Genomic DNA, 21,038 nt, shown 5'->3' on the forward strand with positions numbered 1-21,038 from the left:
TGAGAAAATGTTTTTTTCTGACTAATTAAAAAAATTGGAATTCAGTGTTCGAATTACTTACATTGTTTACAATTTGCCAATTAATTGCACTGACCATGTGCGTGACCTGTTCAGAAAAATGTTACCAAATAGCAATATAGCAAAAAAATTCAGCTCTGCAAGAGCAATCATGGGAGAAATGGTCAAAAAACATCCCAACCCAGTACCACAGTTGAACTGTGCTACAAATAACAGGTACGGAATTTACGCTTTGGTTAGTTCCAGCATTTTTATTTTTATTTTTATAGCCATTATATAGCTTTTCATGTCACAGGAAAAGACTCACATCAGTTGTCTCGGAACAATCCTAAAAAATGAGCCTTAATTGTTGATCTTTTGTACCTCCTGATTTTTTTTAAACTTCATCTCCCAAGTTTTGGATTTTAAAGGTTGACAGGAATGCAGTATCAAAAGGGTAATGGCAATGTCTTATTTGAATATTTGATTGTTTTCAGGGTGCTGATACTTTTGGATCATGCTCCCTGTTTCTGGTGAGATAAGCGGGCATAATGAAGTTGCTCGCTTGATATTTGATAAGATTATAATAGCTGGCAATTCGGGAAGCCCACAGTTGACGGTCAGTTTATCGACCTCCCAGCTATTGCAGCCCACTGTCACCTCCACCACTGCCACTAACGCTGCGTGAACTAACAGTCATATTGTCATCTCCACCACTGCCACTAATGCTACATTGGATAACAGTCATATTTCGAAGTACCTGATTCAGGTTGATGTTACAAGGGCAGAAATCTTACGAACTCTGCGGGCTGTCAAAAATCATGTGTCCTTTTCTACCATAGGAGAGCAGACTGCTTTGTTTCCAGTCATGTTCCCTAACGATAATGTAGCTAGCAAGATGCAGTTTTGGTGGACCAAGACATCATATAGTATTGTTCGTGGATTAGTTCCGCACTTTTGAAAAAATATTTTTGAAGATCTTGAAGGGGGCATTTCTTTTACAATCGTATTTGATGAGAGCCTTAACAAGGTGGCTGAGTTGCAGCAAATGGGTATTGCTCTCAGATATTGGCACAAGTTGAAATGCATTGTTTTTTCATCAGCGTTTTCAAGCCTTACCACTGCTGCCAATATGATGTGTAAGTTTTAAGATAGAAACTTCTGATCTGAATCTTACCAACATGCTTTGATCAATGGATGGGCCTAATGTCCATTGGGCTTTCTTGAAGGATTTGTGTCTTGATCTGAAGAGTAGAGTGGGACAGTGCATAAACTTTTATTGTTAGGGGATCTTGAGGTCTTCATACAGTTTATCTGAGTTTCAAGAAAGCAGCCTTAAAGACTAAGTGCAGCATTGTACCTTTTCTGAGATCAGTTTATAAGGTGTTGAAGAATGTACCTGGAAGGAGAACTGATTACAAAAGATTTAATAAACCTGAAAATCTGCCCTTCCCTAAAAAATTTTGCTTTATGCACTGTCTGGAAAATGAGCATGTGGCCGACCAGGGTGTAAAAATTGTCTCCTTTCTAAAGATTTATGGGGACAAAGTAAAGGAGCACAAGATCAAATTAGACAGTTACAGCTTCTGAATGATGTTGAAGTACGTTGAAGATCCTCTGCTGCTGGCTAAACTATCCTTCTTTAGCTTTGTTTCAGGGCAGGTCATGCTCTTTTTGAGGGAATTCCAATGTGTGACCCCTAAGGTACTTTTCCTGTACAATGCTTTGTCATTTCTACTTGTTGATGTGATGTCCTTGGTAGTTAAGACTGAAGTATTATCTGCCACGAAATCAGTGTGTGTGATATAAAACTTGATAATAAAACTGGTCTTATTTGTGCGATAGACAAGAACTTAGGTCATGCTGTTTGATCTGAGTTCAAAAAAGTAAAAGTGTGTGTCAGAGACACTTTCAGGACGAGTACAGCAACTTTCTGATTGAAATGTGCTCAACCTCCTTCTAGAGTCACCTTTGAAGTACAGAATTTGTAGATACATAAGCTTTTGTGATCCAGTTGTGATAAATAGCAGTCCAAAAACTAGCAACTCCAGACTATTGAATGTCTTGCAGAATTGGATAAGTGCTAAGGACTGTGATAAAGTTGATAAAGAATTTGTGCAACTCCTTGGTAAGGAGGTAGTTTTGGGACTCTGTGCAAACTACAAGAGGGCTGAGATGAGAATTGGTTACTTTTGGAGAGACTTATTGGATAGAGATACCATCTGTCAACATTTGTATAGCTTTCTTCAAAAAGTTCTCATTCTCGGCCATGATCAAGCCTTTGTAGAACAAGGTTTTTCCATTAATAAAGAGTGTATGATAGTCAACGAAGAAACTGTCATTGGTAACCATATGTCAAGTATATGACTGCTTGAAATCAGTTGATGGTGTCTTCAGAATTGACTTTAAAAAGAGAATGATTCAGGACTATCGCAATGCCTGAGATTGTCATAATGTGGCTTTAAGCCAGAAGCAATGTGAAGAAGATGGAGAAGCCAAAAGAGCTAGATGGGTGAAGTCCATTGTTCAGCAAGTTAAAGAACTGGCAGCCAAAAAGTCACAGATACTGGTTGAAAGGGCCACTGTACTGAGTGAAATTGATGAAGAGATCACTTCTCTTGCAAAGGAGTTTTGACTGGTTTTCACTGTTGACTTGAATTGTTTGTTTGACAGAATACGAAGTATTATTATTTCGCAGAGAAAAGTCACTAAATGTACACCAGTGCTGCTCTTATTTTTTAAACTGTAATTTTATATTATACAACATTACTCTTTCATGTTTGGCTGGTCTGATGCATTATCTCACCTGGAAAGTTCATAAATCCTATATGGTAGCATAAAGGTGTTACCAAAGTATGAAACCTAATGAAAAAGGTGACTGAAAAGACCACTGTCTACATTTTGATGTTCAGTATGCCAGGCTTGTCAGGATATGAATATGTGTTTTGTACGCTCTTGTTTGTGTCCATTTTTTCCAAATGCTCTTGTAATATTTAGTGCCAGAATCTTGACAGTAGCAGATAGCTCATAACAATCCATGCTAATTTAGGGAAATAATGGCCAGGCAGCTACAGCCAGATGTAGATTGCACACACAAAAAAGAAAATTCGTAAATACATAAGTTACAAAAGGTGTGACACAAACTGATACCAAACAGTGTTTCAAGCTGTATCTTAAAACATTTGTTGCTCCATTTCCTTTTGTTACTTCATTTTCATCAGTTGCGAAGGACTCTCACAACCATTTTGTGGATGAACCTCTTACTTCACAACCTTTTCAGGCACACTTCATTACCCACATCACTGCTTCAGTCTGCCAGTAGCTATCTCAACTTTCCAAATTCAATTGGAATTGTGTGCAAGAGTATAGGTTTTTGTCCTAACCCAACAGACACTTCTAAATTTTAAGTGGGGTGGGAAGAAAGATGTATTCTGATAAATAGTTTTTGATGTCATCTCTGCTGCAATAGGTGTCCTCATCACATCATTTGAAAAATGACTTACCGGGTTTGAGACTAAACTTAAAAATGAGATAGTAGAAAATTAATATTAGTAATGCTCAGGTGAATTACCATTTCAAATAATGTGTTACAAGAATGTGTACTGTAGTTATATGATTTGAATTGTTGTTAAAACAATCCGCCCGCATCTCGTGGTCGTGCGGTAGCGTTCTCGCTTCCCACGCCCGGGTTCCCGGGTTCGATTCCCGGCGGGGTCAGGGATTTTCTCTGCCTCGTGATGGCTGGGTGTTGTGTGCTGTCCTTAGGTTAGTTAGGTTTAAGTAGTTCTAAGTTCTAGGGGACTTATGACCACAGCAGTTGAGTCCCATAGTGCTCAGAGCCATTTTTTGTTGTTAAAAATTTTTATTTTCTTCCTTAACAACTTGTCAGATTGTTTATGATGTTGTGGTTATAATAGAAGGAAACATTCCACGAAGGAAAAATATACCTAAAAACAAAGATGATGTGACTTACCAAATGAAAGTGCTGGCAGGTCGACAGACACACAAACGAACACAAACATACACACAAAATTCAAGCTTTCGCAACAAACTGTTGCCTCATCAGGAAAGAGGGAAGGAGAGGGAAAGACGAAAGGATGTGGGTTTTAAGGGAGAGGGTAAGGAATCATTCCAGTCCCGGGAGTGGAAAGACTTAACTTAGGGGGAAAAAAGGACGGGTATACACTCGCACACACACACATATCCATCCACCTTTTGGATATGTGTGTGTGTGCGAGTGTATACCCGTCCTTTTTTCCCTCTAAGGTAAGGGTGATGCTGAGGGAATTAGATTAGGAAATGAGACACTTAAAGTAGTAAAGGAGTTTTGCTATTTAGGGAGTAAAATAACCGATGATGGTCGAAGTAGAGAGGATATAAAATGTAGACTGGCAATGGCAAGGAAAGCGTTTCTCAAGAAGAGGAATTTGTTAACATTGAGTATAGATTTAAGTGTCAGGAAGTCGTTTCTGAAAGTATTTGTATGGAGTGTAGCCATGTATGGAAGTGAAACATGGACGATAACTAGTTTGGACAAGAAGAGAATAGAAGCTTTCGAAATGTGGTGCTACAGAAGAATGCTGAAGATAAGGTGGGTAGATCACGTAACTAATGAGGAGGTATTGAATAGGATTGGGGAGAAGAGAAGTTTGTGGCACAACTTGACTAGAAGAAGGGATCGGTTGGTAGGACATGTTTTGAGGCATCAAGGGATCACAAATTTAGCATTGGAGGGCAGTGTGGAGGGTAAAATCGTAGAGGGAGACCAAGAGATGAATACACTAAGCAGATTCAGAAGGATGTAGGTTGCAGTAGATACTGGGAGATGAAGAAGCTTGCACAGGATAGAATAGCATGGAGAGCTGCATCAAACCAGTCTCAGGACTGAAGACCACAACAACAACAACAAGGTAAGTCTTTCCGCTCCCGGCACTGGAATGACTCCTTACCCTCTCCCTTAAAACCCACATCCTTTCGTCTTTCCCTTTCCTTCCCTCTTTCCTGATGAGGCAACAGTTTGTTGCGAAAGCTTGAATTTTGTGTGTATGTTTGTGTTCGTTTGTGTGTCTGTCGACCTGCCAGCACTTTCATTTGGTAAGTCACATCATCTTTGTTTTTAGGTATGTTTATGATGTTGGACAGATTAACATTCAGTATTTGCTGAAAGTTAACTTCAAGTACAAATTTTAAATTTCCTATGAGTGCACCTAATAAAATATGTGATAACCACTGCACAGAAAAAAATGAAGAAATGTACTGCTATTATTTTTATCTCTATGCCTTGTTATATAACTTAAGCATTTTTATATAGTTGTTCCACTTCCTTAGTCCTCCATTCCCAGATGATAATTATTGGGACTGCTGGTAATTATGGGTGCTGCAGCTATGTAAAAATACCTCTATCATTTAAGACTGAAATGCGTGAATCTTGTGACTGCTCATTTTATATGCGCAGTGTGTTTATCCAGAGCTTAAAATTTGTTTGAATTTTACATGAAAGGACTGAAAGTGTCACCTAATTTGCAGATAATTACTGAAGTTTCACATGCTGTAACACCCAATGAAAAAGCAAAACTTCTGATTAGTTTTCATTTAATCATGAGATTGTCAGCACTTTAGATATAAAAGTAGTTTCTACAAACTTCAAATTTGTTATTGATTTTAATCTGATGAACAGTTTTCTGTTCATATTAAATTCTTGCATTGTGAGTCAAACAATTTGTATGATGATTTGATGCCATTTCATTAATAAAAACACCTTAAAATCAAAACATTCAACATAATGTATTAGATTTTGGAGTGATAAATTGTGATTAAATATTGGGTTCTGCCATAAAAGTTCCTTTTAAATTATGATTTTTTATGACACATCACTGTCATAGCTATTAGGTGAAAAACAATTATAGCCAAGTAAAGTTTTCTGTACACACTTTAATCCTTAGCTCTGATAAATTTGTGTTTTGAAGGATATATCATAGACATACAGATGTGTGCTACTACTTGTTCTGCATTTGAAAAGGACTGATATTTTTGTAGCATTTTTACATGAGTGTTTTACAATGTATGTTCACCATCTGTATATTAAAAAATTAAATAAAGCAACTAAAAAAGTAAGCTTACAGGATTGAAAGAAAAGTCCCTGAATAAAATGTTCTTTAATTGTTTTCTATGTTAGCATCAACAATTATGGGATTTCCATTAATTCAAAGTTAGAGTTAACTCATTAATAAAAACAGAAATTCTTCATCTAAAAATGACTTTCATTTATACAGCTTAACCTATCTACTTATCCTTCAGATCATAAATCCTGTAAACGAGACAACTTGCTACTCATTCAGAACTAGATAGTTAGTAACCTGTTAAGAAATACAGAAGCATTTTTGTTTTTTGTTTTTTTATGATCTCAAAATTTGTCAGGGAAAAATGCTAAAACTTGTCTAAAAATTAGGGAATTTTACATGGGGAAACTTGTGACAGCCTTGAAATCACTTTTAAGTAAAATGCAATATTCTAGGCTCAGTTAAGTTTGTGTAATCAAGGAATTACTTCTGTTTTATTTTGTGTTTTACTGGTAACTTTCCCTTCAGCAGGCCTGCATTGGCTTCAGTTACTTTAACAGCATTAAAATTCGACAAACAGTATTATGTACCTGTCAAATTTGTTGACACTAAACATATTTAGAATGAGATTTTCACTCTGCAGCGGAGTTTGCGCTGATATGAAACTTCCCGCAGATTAAAACTGTGTGCCGGACCGAGACTCGAACTTGGGACCTTTGCCTTTTCTGGGCAAGTGCTCTACCAACTGAGCTACCCAAGCATGACTCACACCCTGCCCTCACAGCTCTACATCTGCCAGAACCTTGTCTCCTACCTTCCAACCTTCACAGAAGCACTCCTGCGAACCAAGTTTCATATCAGTGCACACTCCACTGCAAAGTGAAAATCTCATTCTGGAAACATCCCCCAGGCTGTGGCTAAGCCATGTCTCCGCAATATCCTTTCTTCCACGAGTGCTAGTTCTGCAGGAAGTTTCACTAAACATATTTATTGTTATTGTCAAAGTGCTGTGTTTAGTATTCACTTTTCCTTGCCCAGTTATCTGTAATATTTATTCTTCTAGTGTTTTTGAGACAAATTATGAGTAGCTTGGGTGTAAATAAGTTAAGCAATTGATAGTTATGTATTGATGTAGATACTAATTTCATAACACTAACCCATAGAAACCCTATCATTATTGAAGATCTCAGCTGTGAACAGTGGAAAGGGACTGTCAGTGAGGAACAGCGTTATTGCATGTTAAACATGGCATATTACATGCTTTATTCATAATAGTTGATAATTTCACAATAAATAATTGGCAGTTGTATCTCTAATTTTACATTATCACTGATGGCAACTTTGTCAGGACGTGTTCATGTAAACAGTGGTATATGCTAAACACGTCTGCCAGTAGTAGTGACATGTACCGTATTTGTGTCAGAAAAATGTTTGTAGAGGCAATTTGTAAAAATCCAAGGACGATGTGAGTAACTATGACTTGGATAAATATCCTGAATATGTTTCTGAACACAAGCTACAAAAGTTGTTGCTATTTTGGTAAATGTGATCAATTATTTAAGCAAGTAAACAATGTTGTGTCCCTGACCATTGTTCACATGAATGTATATGGCAGTGTGATGTTAAGGGCCAATATTATTTACATACTATAGTAAGGTGACAATGAAATTAATTTTATGTTGTGGTGAGTCATAGATTAATTTTTGAGGTTTCTACACCATATTATTGCAAAAATTGGTAATGGAAATGATAGTAATAAAAAATGAAACAATTCGGATCTTTTTAATTTGTATTTTTGAGCTGTTTCACAATAATGTTATGTTAAGGTAAACAGTGGTAAGTGCGCTCAGTTAAGTACCTGTTGACATATTTTCAAAAATAAAATTTTGGGCAGAAGTTATAATTTTAAAAATATGTTATTACTCTATAAATATTTGAAAACCATTACTTGTTTGAGCAAAACAAAAAACAAATAAATAAAATAAAATCGCAATGGATGTACTTGAAAATCATATACATAAGACTTTGAAACATTACTAGGCAATTTCTCAAAACAACCGACTTGTGCTTCATCATTGGTTGCAGCCAAGGTCTTCTGTTGTTTCACTATGAAGTCATGAGAACTTGTTGAATTGCTTATAATTTTGCTATTAGCTGTTGACTGGAAACAAAAATAATATTGAAAAATGCTGTATCATTTATAACTCGGATAGATGGCCAGAAGGTACATATATTTATTTCACTGTCATTCTGTGCTAGTGCTTCTTCATTGGTATGGGATGCACTGTTTTCAAGAGTTGGGAAACTTTATTTTAATTTTATGGCCGGATTCTCTTCCGGTGCTACAGCTGTCAGTCAGCATAAGCGAGGGAAGTTGTGTGCACCATCTGTCTGTGACTCGGGTTGTGTGTGCTGTTATATTTTTAACTGTTTGTGAATTGTATTTTCTGAGGTGAAGGTTAAGCAATAGCTCAGCATTTGCCTTAAAATGTGGAAAACTGCTTAACAACCCCATTCAAGTTGACTAGTGTACCACACCAACAGTCATTAACCAGCTAGCAGATTCAATCCTTGTCTAGCTCACATTCCTGTCCCACAAGCTAGTGCACTGCACATTAAAATGCATTAACAGTCCTATAGAATTACCTTAATGACCAACACAATCGGACTCTAAATTTTACCAAAGCAATTGAACTCTTTAACTTTTCAAAGGTAAGATTTCAAAGTTGACCCTGTTAAAACCATAACAAATCGTGAAGTATCACTGATAGGCCTGGCAGTGTAGTGCTAAAGTACATGCCTGGAATCCCAGAGGTTGTGGGATTGAATCCTGTATGGACAACAGAAATCTCCATTGGGACTTTAATCCAGGCTTCACCTCTCAGTCATGTGAAGAGTCGCCAGCAATGACTCATTTTGGATTCCACATTAAACTGTAGTTGCCCTTTCCCCAATTGGATTACTGGTTAAGTTAGAGAGACACAATTCATCAAAATGACAGCCACTTGGAAGACTTGCACCCGACCATTGAACCACATGAATTATTATTATTATTATTATTATTATTATTATGCAAAGGTCATCATTTTATTACATTAAGTAAGCAGTTACTTAACTAGCAGTCAGGTCACACGGTGCATGATGGATACACTTCCAAAGTACAACACAGTTGAGCATTGGCTATCGTAAAGAAGCCTCTCCTTATTGGAATGTCTGTCAAGAAAATTTAAACATATGAATTTTGGAAGTAGAGAGCAAGGTCATCCTATTTCCAGCCTTTTTACTATGCTGAGAGGACACTGTAAAAACTCTGAATTTTCTGAGGCTGAGGCAGCAGTTTTTTTTGCCAGCTGTAGATGAATCATCATTACTTCAGGTACATATCCACCAGATTCATTGTGACCTTGTCATTGTGAATTGTACCATAACATCATGGTACAGTAGCTGTTTTGCCAATAGGAGTAAAGGGTACAGATGTTCCAGCAGTTGTCAGGAAAATATTCAAAGTTTCCTTTTTTCAAAGCAGCCAGTGTGAGGAGTTTGTTTCTAATGGTGTCTCCCACATGAGGAGTCGAAATATTTGGTGGAAAATTGTACCTGCGGCTACAGGCTAAGACCTTATAATTGTGAGACTGTGGTTATGTGAGGCTGTGCAACCCATCTGTCATCAGGGAAATGTGACAAAAAGATAGGAGCCTCTGAATTATGCCAAAGCAACTACTAACATATAAACAACTATACCTATAAAAAGATCTAGATTTTACTCAAGTGGCTTAAAAAAAAAAGGCTACTAATGTAGGTGCAGAATTAGTACTGCTAATTGTAATCCAAATGTAAAGGAACCAATAGTAACTCCACTAACATATGGTAAGCAATTAAATAATTGTTGCTAATAACTATTATTGTTAACAAAGAAACACTTTTATATTAAACATCCATGTCACATTTTGAACATCTGTAACCTCATGCACAGATGAATATAGTGATTTACTTGTGCATTTTTGCTTGCTACAGCAAGCCTTCTGTTTTGCATTTTGTTTTGTTGTAAATACAGTTATGTTGGTTGCTGTTAGGAATGTGGCACTGAATCTTGCACTATAAACAATTAAAATTACTTGCAATTTTCCACTAACTTGTTTATATAAAAACAGCCTTCAATAAGCAGCTTTTAGAGTCGCCATACTCAATGATGTTCTGGGACTACAGCTGGTCATCATTCACTATGATATTTCATCTGGGTACGGATACTTGCCAAAGATCTTTGTCATCATCAAGTATTTAGTATGCCAGGAAATGTTCAAGATTCACAAGTTGTAAGCAGTCTTATTTGTTCATAAATAAGGTTCAGTGCCAATAACAATTAACATATAACCATCTTTATATCAAAATAAAACAAAGCAAATGACTTTCATTAGCAACTTAAAGATGTGCTAACCATTGTATCTACCAGAGTATAGAATGAAAGTGTTCGAAGTATTTTGCGGATGTTTAGTAAAAATGTGACTGGCACAGATGCTGTTTAAAATTAGATTATATCATAATGAGTCACAGATTTCATCAAACAGCATTAAATGGATGAACTAAAGTGTCTGTCCATAGATTTTTCTCAATAGTTGACAACATTGCATCTCTTTGAGATGATGTCCATAGAGCTTGACAAAACTGCCCACATCATGCTATCATATTCTGAGTATTTTATTATAGTAACTCCAGTCTCAAAGATGTTCCATGCTTAGTCTTTATAAGTCATCAAAGAGAATGATTCTACATTATGGAACATACTGGAGGAAGAGCAGTGTGTGCTGTACCACTGGATGGGGAAATCTTTGGACCTTCTTGAATCTGCAGTTTCATACTCAGACGAAGGGTGGCCAAGAACTCTCACATGCATACTGTGGAGTTTTTTTATTGACTGCACACTTCTCCCAACACCACGCCATGCTCTCTTAACAGGAAGATGGGGCACTTGTGATTGCACTGCACTTTTTGGCAGGGCAGTTATGCAAGGAACAAATTGAATGGCTTGCGACCGGTATGATTTTGTACTTCTCAACAACATAGATCACAAACAAAACACTATTATTTAATTACTTCTTACTCACTGAAGACATAACAAAATTTATATTTGGCACAAACTGTTGACATGCAAACGCACACGTTATTCTGGTCGCCATGTGATTGTGCCTTCTTTAGTTTCATATTCTAACAAAGCCTTTCACACACACAAATATATCATAATTGATACCACTTTTGCAGCCTCATTAAGAAGACTTGGAAACTCTTTCCTAGGAAAACTTGTAGAACTTCAGACACTTTTAACATGAAAGATTTGGTCTTTCAAATAGGAATTACATTACAGATTGATCATTTCCTTCTGCACACACATAGGGACATTTTCAAATGAAATGACATACTGTCTCGAAATCTGACATACGGTCTTGAAAATGGTTCAGAAACAATTATGAGGTTGTCAGCATCCTGTAAATATTCAGAAAACTGTTCCTGTAATTCTTTCAGTGTCTCAGTGAATTCCTCAAAATTCAAGTTTTTTTTTTTAGTGTGAAAGAGCCTAGAGAAATTGATACATTCCTCCTCATACGTCATCTCGGAGCTTCTGTATCATCTGGTGAAGTCCCCTCATAGCCGCAACTGAAGTCCACGAACTCTTAGTGCTGTGCAGTACGCAACACAAAACATGACATATTGTTTGGCATACTCCCTTCGAAACATTTGTTGGTGGATGTGGATAATTTCAGTGCACTGGTATGCATGTGGTATTAAGGTAAGTAAGGGTTGCCAGCCTCACTTTTACCCGTAGGACAAGGCTAAATTAGTCACTTCCACTATTCCATTGCCTGCAGATCTCTGACTACTCTCACAAGACTGCCAAGTCTGACCACTCGATTGGACAACAAACACCTCAGTGCAGTTTATTCTCTTCTAATATCCCTCGCTAAGTCCACTTTGTCTGTGATAATTGTGTTTGCCATTAATTTTTAAGGCTTGTGACAGTAGATTACTAGACTACCTCCATTTGTGTAAACAGCTAATGGACCTTTGAACTTCCTTCATACTGTGAACATTTAAAGTGAAGGTCGCACCGCGCTGTCACTACAATTCGCCAAACTGAAGAAAGTCGTGCCGCACCTAGTGCCAGAAGAAACGAAGTCACACCGCACTTCTAAATGAAATTTTGTGCTGTACTGAATAGTTCCGAGAGACCGATCGAGACCAAGATATACTGAACAGTGTCAAGACAGGCCAAGCTCCAGGCCACATGTGTGCACCATGTTGTGCTTGTGTGAAGCTTTGCATGTCATGGACAACCTTTTTACAGTAACGGCTAGAACATATGAAGACAGGTGGTGGGACAATGCTCAGTGGTGAGGAGCAGTGCACAACATAATGCTCCAGCCAGTAGTCATGTTCTGCCACATCTGCCTGTACTGAGCTATTGGTGGTGTGTGTAGACCATTATCATTGATTGTCACGTTATTTTAGATATGGTGATGTTACTTAGCCTCTATAATGTTCGTTATGGGTAACATAAAGCAAACATTACAAGTACTACATTAAAAAGTGACAGTGATAGTTTTCCAGGTGTGTAAATATTAATAGGGAGTGTCAGACGCAGGAGCAGTGGCCCATCGTACACTTACCACTGTGTTCCCATGGTAGGCAATGGCTGAAGCTTGAGGTGTGGGACTGTGCACACCATTATAGACCAGGTTAAAGTGAAGAATCTCCATGTTGGAATTTAAATACTTGTTTGAGTATAAAATGAGTAAAGTTTTATGTAGTCCTGTTTCTTACCATCGGACACACTTATCAGTGTGCAAACCCCAACTGAAATCCGGAAAGGGGGATGAGAATAACACTCCCAGAAACTTCAAGAATTAATCTTCCACTCTCAGCAGAATCAGCTCATCTTGAATGTACACAGATTTAATCTGTGTACCTGAGTCTTACTTGAATCTGGAACCTCACCTCTCTTTGCCAATACTCATACTGACTGCATCATCTAGGCATGACCCACAAACTGCCCTCACAGTTTTACTTTTGTCAGTACCTGTCTCCTATTTTTAAAATTATACAGACACTCTCCAACATATCCTTTTGGATTAGTATCCCAAAAAGAAAGGAAACTGAGGAACAGTCTTGTAGACTGTGACTGAGCTATTTCTTTATAATTTCCTTTCTTACAGGTGAAGATGTAGTCCAGCAAGTTTTACAGGAGGGCTTCTGTGAAGTGTGAAAAGTAGACCATAATTTTGGAGGGCAGGTCATGAGCCTTGCTTGAATAGCTCAGTCATTAAGAATACTGTTGGCAAGTGACTCGGTTACATGTTCAAGTCCTAGTCCAGAACAAAGTTTTAATATGACAGGAAGTATGGAGAACAACATTTTCTCTGAAGAACTGAAGAAAACCATGCAAAACACCAGCTATACAATGTGAGGGCTGTGCTGAGATACTTCAGGTCTGAGGTGTGACAAGACTCAGAGAAGAGTTAATCATTTCAACAGTGAGCCAAAATCTTAATTAGCTCAACAATGCTCCACCACAAATACATTCACGGAAGAGCATGGAAACCTGACAGCTCCACAATCAACCAAATATATCACAAATTAAATATTTAAAAACTTTAGTGATAGTGAATCATTTTGAAGAGTGGATGCTAGATATTGACAGGATGCATTTTGAAATGTACTACACAAGAATAATAAACAATACAGTCTTAAAACAGTTTGCTGCAGAGAAACTAAGTGATTAAGATAGTAACCAAAAATTCACTATCACATCAGAAATTGATTTGAGTCCCTTACTAAAGACAAGGAGGATTGGGTGGGAACATTGGTAAATGGGCAGAAATACAGTCACGGGGTAACAGAAGAAATCTTATGAGAAAAACTGAGATGCAAAAAGAAATGGTTCATGAGGCGTGAGAGGATGCTGTGAAAGCTAGAGTGAAATCATATGAGCACTATATGAAAGATAGTACAAGATTGAATGTTAGCTTATAGCTACTATTTTACATGCTGACGAGAGAAAGTTGTTGATGGATATGATATAGACAATAGAAGCAAATAGGAAGAATGGTAGCACACAATTATGAAGGTGTTGAAAGCTGAAAGTTAGAGGCTTTAGGGAGAACATCATCATCTTATTCGCTCAATATATTTTAGGGGACAGATTCCAGAAGAATGGAAATCGTGTACAATTGTCCCTAAGCACAAGCGAGAAGCAACACAGATAGTAACAACTATACAAGAATTTTTCTGCTGATATACATATCAAGATTCTTCTGCTTGTTAGGAAAACTGAACCTCTTTTATTTCAGAGGTAATTTGAGAAAATCAGGCATGTTTTTGGGTAACAATATTTACTATAGATCAAATATTTACTGTAAAGGTGCAATTCCAATGCAGTGGCTGTGGCAACACTAGCCATGCGGCCCTGTCCCTGCAACTGTCCAATTTCACTCCTTTAATGCAATCCTTTACAATAGGATGTTTGTAGTCAAGCGAGAGCAGAGATATGCCAAAATGGCATGCAAGCTGACTGCTCAAACTATAATACACAATTGAAAAGGATTGCATTCAGTTATATCAAATGAGTGTCATTAGGCAGGCATACAGATACTGCTGTGTGGTTTGCGGCACCACAGCTGCCACATTGGAATTAAGTCTTTAGATGGATTTGAGAAAAGTGCTGTTGCTTTAACAGATCCATTGGACAACTTTGTTGGTTTTCCCAAGGCATAAGGCAGGATAATAGGAAATTTAGCAGATATGACTAGAGCACACACAAGAAGGAAAAGAGCAAAGGTATGAAGTAAGAGAGAGAGAAGCATTCTGGGAGTTCAACACGTGCTGAGGTTTGTGACAAGTTTGTGTCCTTTTACCGTTATTATCTAACATAGTGTTTATGAAAGTCATCCAAGAAATGAGTGGAAATTGGGAAGATGCCAACTGAATTAGGAGAACTTATATTTTAACATTGTACATAAGATCTTCTATGTTCCTATGACCATAAAACTGTATTCTGTAAATAACAAGTGTTGTAACTGCCATGAAGCAATTTAAAAGGAAGAGGATGAAGTGGTAAACAAGATTAATCTTGAAATATTGGGAAATCCTTTAAAAGTTTTTGTAATCCTATGACTACAAATGTTTTCTAAAATGACAGTGTTAAATAAAATGACGTGAGAGCATTGGGGACAGCTATAATAGTGCTGTTGTTGGGGGGGGGGGGGGGCGGCGGGGGGAGATTCAGTTTGTGCCATGTTTCATGAGAAGTAATGAATAACAACTTAAGAATATTCTTGTAGCCTATGATTAATACTAGCAAATGGCACTGTATGTCATCATCATCTTTGTTTCCCCTCTATCCAACATCTGGTTGGGTTGGGGTATCAATGGTGGTACTTCACCACTTTACTCTGTCTTTCCACCACTCTTCTTCCACAATTTGGTTCCATAGCAGGTTTCTCCTCCTTAAACTCATCTTGTTCTCTGTCTTCCTCATGGCCTCTTGCCCTCAATCTTGAACTCCACAATTCTTCTTGGTATTCTTCCCTTTCCCATCCTCTTCTCATGCCCAAACCATTTTAATCTATTCTTTTCAATTTTCTCAGTCAACTTCTACACTCCAGTTTCCTTCATAACATCTTCATTTTTCACTCTGTCTCTCCTCGTCTTCCCTAGCATACTTCTCAGAAACTTCATTTCACTGGATTGTATTCTATTCTCCTCTCTTCTAGTCATAGTCCAAGTCTTTGAGCCCTAAATTAGTATGGGTGCGAAGTAAGTCACTGTATGTATGTAGAGAATAGTTAAAACTTTCACTCACCTTATGTAAAAAGCTGAACACAGGCAGAAACCACACAAAGGTGCACAGCCTAGGAGGTTAAAAACAGATAGGTAAATCATTTATCACAAAAGAATACTGAGTAGTGGCAAACCATAGTGCATCAACATCTGCTGAGGCCCTAGGATGGTGGCAGAACTATAAATGCTCTGCAAATAGACTGAAAAACCAGTTCTTGGTGAAATCTATGAGGATGATTTAAAAAGTAACAGGGAACTATTTTTTGCAAAGCATATATTTCACTTACAGCTACAAACAAGATGACATCATTCAACATAACTATCCTTTTTGATACTGTTCTCATACTGTTGCTGGAAGTATACTACTCCATTTGAATAATAGGTTTTCTGTTGTGACCACAACCAACAGTGCGCTACTTTTTTAACCTCATTAACATTTTCATATTGTTGTCCTTTGAGAGCATCCTTCAGGGGTCCAGACACATGGTTAGGAATGAGTTCATTGCTGTAGGGGAAGGCACTATGATCTAAATCTCTATCTCCAAATGACAGCAAGAGTTGCAGCGGCAGTGTGAGGGGGTAGGGGCACATTGTAGTGAAGGATAAGAACGCATCTAGACAAAAGTCCTCTGCAATGGCCCCGTATTGCTGGCCTTCGCTCATTCTCCAACATGACATTGTACCAGGCACTGCTCACTGTTTCAGCTCTTTGGTGATTTGGTGATAGTGCCCCAAAATTGGCCCATTAATATACCAGAAAAGTGTGGAAGGATCTTTCTGACTGAGGGCTGAGTCTTGAATTTCTTCTAGGCTGTAGAAGATGTGTGTTGCCACTCTGAAGACTGTCTTTTGCTTTCTCGTTCATAGCAATGCACCCAGGTTTCATCCCCTGTGATGATACATGTCAGAAAGTCATGTCCTTCAGTGTTATATCTTGCTAGAAATTATGTAGCAGCCTGAACATGCATCATCTTATATTCAACAGTGAGCATCCTAGGCACCCATTGTGCACACATAAAATGGTACGTTGAGAAACTCACTAATAATGGTAGGAGCGGATCTGACACTGAAACTCAGTACCTTGGCTAAAGCTTCTACAGAAATACGCCAATTCTCACAAATCATGGCATCATTGTGTCTCAGGTTCTCATCAGTAATGGCTGTCCTGGGATGATCAGAGCATTACTCATCTGTGACTGACGTATGACAACTTTTAAAGGCATCTACCCACTTGTACACTCTTCTCTCATTCATGCAGCTACCTCCATACCTTTCCAACATCCTTCTATGAATTTGTCGAGATTTTACACCCTCCAACTCACTGTCCTTCTACTGTGCACACATGTAGGGACACAGCCATTTTGTTTTGACTGCCTTTCTTTTAAACAGCTTGTTATGCCATTTGTTGGCATATGACGGAACTTTCTCAAAGTGCATCTTCACTCCCCAGTAGTTTCAAATTCCTGACGTGTTAATTGTATTTAATACTGATAGTTTCCTGTTACCTTTTGAACTGCTGTCATATTCGTTTGTCTAGTATTTCGGATGAAAAATTTGTTTTACTCTGAAAAATCTCCAATTCTTGATGTTTATTTAATAGTAGATCCTTAGGGACAGTGTGCAGAATTTTAAAATTAGTTTGAATTTTGCTTAACGTGTAGCTGCTATGTAAAAGATGCCTTTTTATACAGCCTTCATTGCTGTCGTACACATGCTCTCTAAAATGTTTTTGAAGGACCTACCAGTGTGTTCCTGTAAACTCCTGTGCCCTCATACTTGTCACCCCTGGCCCTAGTCATATGTCACAATTTGTTCTCTAATGTACTGTTAGTGATTTTGGAAATAATAAAAAGTGTGATCAAGATGTCTGAAAGTTATTAGATATTTTAAATGGGTGAGACACTTTTCAGGCCAAGAAAACATTGGTATTAACAGCTTGCATGTTCCTTGCCATGTCTAACTGTGCATTGTCCTGGTGAAATACTTGTGGATTGCATGAAGGTGAGGCTCAAAAATCTCACTTTTGCTACAGTTGCTGTCTATTTTGTCTTCAGTATGTATGAATCCATACCTCATTTGTACCTCAAATCATCTTGTTTGGTTTTTAGCTGTTATGCAGTTCAATAGTGTGGTTTTCCAGACCGTGATCACCTCAGCAGCATCCAAAACAAAACACAGTCATCATTCTGAACCATATTGGAATGAAACTTGTCTGAAAACACTACATTTTTCCAATCTTGTCTTCACTCTTGCCCTTATGGTTCTGTAAAAGGACCATAAATAAATTTCATCATGTGATTTAGTGTCAAAGTATGGAGAGGAAGGAACTGATGTTCTTTTTTTATTATAAATTTGGATGAAATTTAATTGGAGCACATTGGTGACTCAGGAGGGAGCTGCTTCTCGGTGCAGTGTTGCTGCTGTGGTGTCCAGTGGCTTTGAGAAAGGTTGATTATGTTATGTGTCTATGGTAGAAATAGCCAGTATAAGGGGAGATTATGTTCACGAGGCTGCCGTGTCACAGAAAGCTAATGACCTACTGATTCCTCCTGACTGCCACTGAATAGCTCCCTCATGTATTGCCAATTTGGGTGAATAAAAGTCTGTCTTAAATTATTGTCTGTACATATCCCAAGCTCTGTCTGTCTCTGCTCCTGATATCCAGTCACATGAGGGATATTATTTATGCTATTTTTTAGAAATTTCTAGTTGTGCTCTGTGTACACTGCAATGCCTCTTTTCCAGGTACACACATACAAAGTTCACATATTTACATGCACAAGATAAGCGAAAGACAATGATTTTTTGTGCATTAAATTAAATTTTAAAATATATGTTGAAGTGCTGGTATATGCAATATTTCTGGCCTTTACATCATCTTCAAAAACAAATTTTCCCCACTTGTGAGCATGCAACATATAATTGAGCTAGTAAAAGCACAGATTTTTCCAGCTGTAATCCTTGCTCATGAAGTGACCTGGTTGATGCTTTGACAACACAAATAAGAGACAGATTGTGATTCATACTTTTAAAGTTTTCCAAGTAAACTAAATACCAATAGTTCATTTCTGAATATTTTTACATGTCACCCCTTCTCCTCTCGCCCCCCCCCCTCTCCCTAGATGTAGTAGGAGTATCTTATTTCCACAGCATTTTTATATAAGTAATAAGTCATGTATGTAGCAAATTTGTTTGAAATTGCTTCAGAGATTCCTGAGTTATTCTTTTACGTCATCCCTTTAATCCTCACCATCAACCATAGGAGTGCTAGCTGTATTGTACTGTCACTTAATTTTTTACAATAATAATGTGCACTAAGTTTGGTAGAAATCGCTTCAGTCGTTACAGAGATATGCTGAAAGGCCACTGTGTTAAACTTCCTCTACTCGCTGTCGTAATGGTTCAAAATTATTGGCACTGCCACCAATGAGCATAGCTATCTCGAAAACTATGGATTCGATACTAATATTGGTTGTTATCAAATATTTTTGTATGTCACAGTTCCCACCCCCACACTTACCCCAAGGGTGAGTAGTTTTACACAAATAATGAGTCATTTTTATACAAAATTTCGTTTAAATTGCCCCAGACTTCCAGAGTTAAGCTGCCAAGTTACACCATTTCACTCTCACCTCCACCCCATGAAAGGTAGGTGGTTCTTACCCCCTAAGAAACCTTCGCAGATGTACACACTACAGTTTACCAAAGTTTCACCACAGTTGGTTAAATGGTGTAGGAATGCTTAGAAGCTGATCAAATAACTATTATGTATTAGATTGGGACAGAAGTGAAGACAGCACTTTAAAATTACATTGTCCCAATAGTATTAAATACCCTGGTGAAGGCCACTAGCAGTGGTGATTGGGAGGCTTGTACATCATTTTACAATCTGATGCTGTTTGCAACTCAGAAGAAATTCATGGGGAATTATCACTGGCTGCAAAAGCCTACAGACTTACACCTATGATAATGTTCACATACTCACTGCAGTCTGAACCAATAAATCAATGGCATGCATGGCCATACAGTCTAGATGACAACCATGCAGCAGTGTTTTCATTACATGATCTACTGCTTCTTGCGGCATTGTCCTCAATTCCATTTGTCCCACATTTGCATCACTTTTGCAGCAGCTTGCTTGTTCAGCCTGAAACAGTGCATTGGGACAAAACTTCCCATTTCTTTAAAACTTAGTACCAAATTTTTATATGTACATGAATACCATCACTAGTGTGCCAAGTGGCTTAGTAGTGTGTTTTCTGTTGAGTCCCTCATCATCCGGTCACACAGTTGTGGTGGGGTAAGTGTTAGGTGGTAGTGTACTGACATTGGCAGTCTTCACTGTTGAAATTTGGTAGGGAAATGGTTCAGATCCCCTTCTGGCTATCTGAATTTAAGTTTTAGTGGTTTTTCTAAATTACTGATACCAAACATTCCATTTTGACATTGAAAAGACATGGCTCATCGCTTTTTGACCTTTCTGGTCACTCGAGAGAGTACTGATAAGCCTGTGTGTTCTCCATCATTGCTGTTTTAATCGAGTATTTCTGGTACACTGTTGTACACACTATCTGCATTTCGTTTCATGGGCTCATGCTTTCTGGGTGTTGCAATTTTCAGAGATGTGCATTATGCTACTCTGTACTGTTGCCTTGCTACTATGGAGCATAGTCATGAGTCAGTGAGATAAGAATTCACTGGATTATGGGAAGTGAAACTGTTATCTGGTTGTCTCATACTGTACCTCAACCTCAGTCTTGTCCACAGCTTAAAGTAGTGTGTGTGTGTGTGTGTGTGTGTGTGTGTGTGTGTGTGTGTGTGTGTGTCTTTGTTGATATAGCCTGTATAAACATTATTTGTTTTATGTAATGCAGTCAGTCCTCATTTTAATGAGGAACATGCTCCTATTTTGATGTACAGTTTTGTGTGAACCTTTTTGTTTTGTCTCATGTACTAAATTCATAAGCTAAAGAAGGAAATTTTAATGCACCTAAGGGGATTTGTTAGTATTACGTTTTTATATGATGGGCTGAATATCCTCTCTCCTGTTCTGACACACACACACACACACACACACACACACACACACACACACACACACACACACACACACACGGGGGTGGGGGGGGGGGGATAGAGAGAGAGAGAGAGAGA

General features: G+C 37.9%; 1 protein-coding gene across 4 annotated transcripts in view; it reads left to right on the forward strand.

The window, feature by feature from the left end:
- The window catches only part of LOC126088526 (GATOR complex protein WDR59), a 271,830-nt gene that overhangs the window by 33,473 nt on the left and 217,319 nt on the right, over positions 1–21,038 (forward strand). The gene's annotated exons all lie outside the window — the stretch shown is intronic.

The sequence above is a fragment of the Schistocerca cancellata genome, chromosome 6, assembly GCF_023864275.1.
Source record: "Schistocerca cancellata isolate TAMUIC-IGC-003103 chromosome 6, iqSchCanc2.1, whole genome shotgun sequence".
NCBI lineage: Eukaryota > Metazoa > Arthropoda > Insecta > Orthoptera > Acrididae > Schistocerca > Schistocerca cancellata.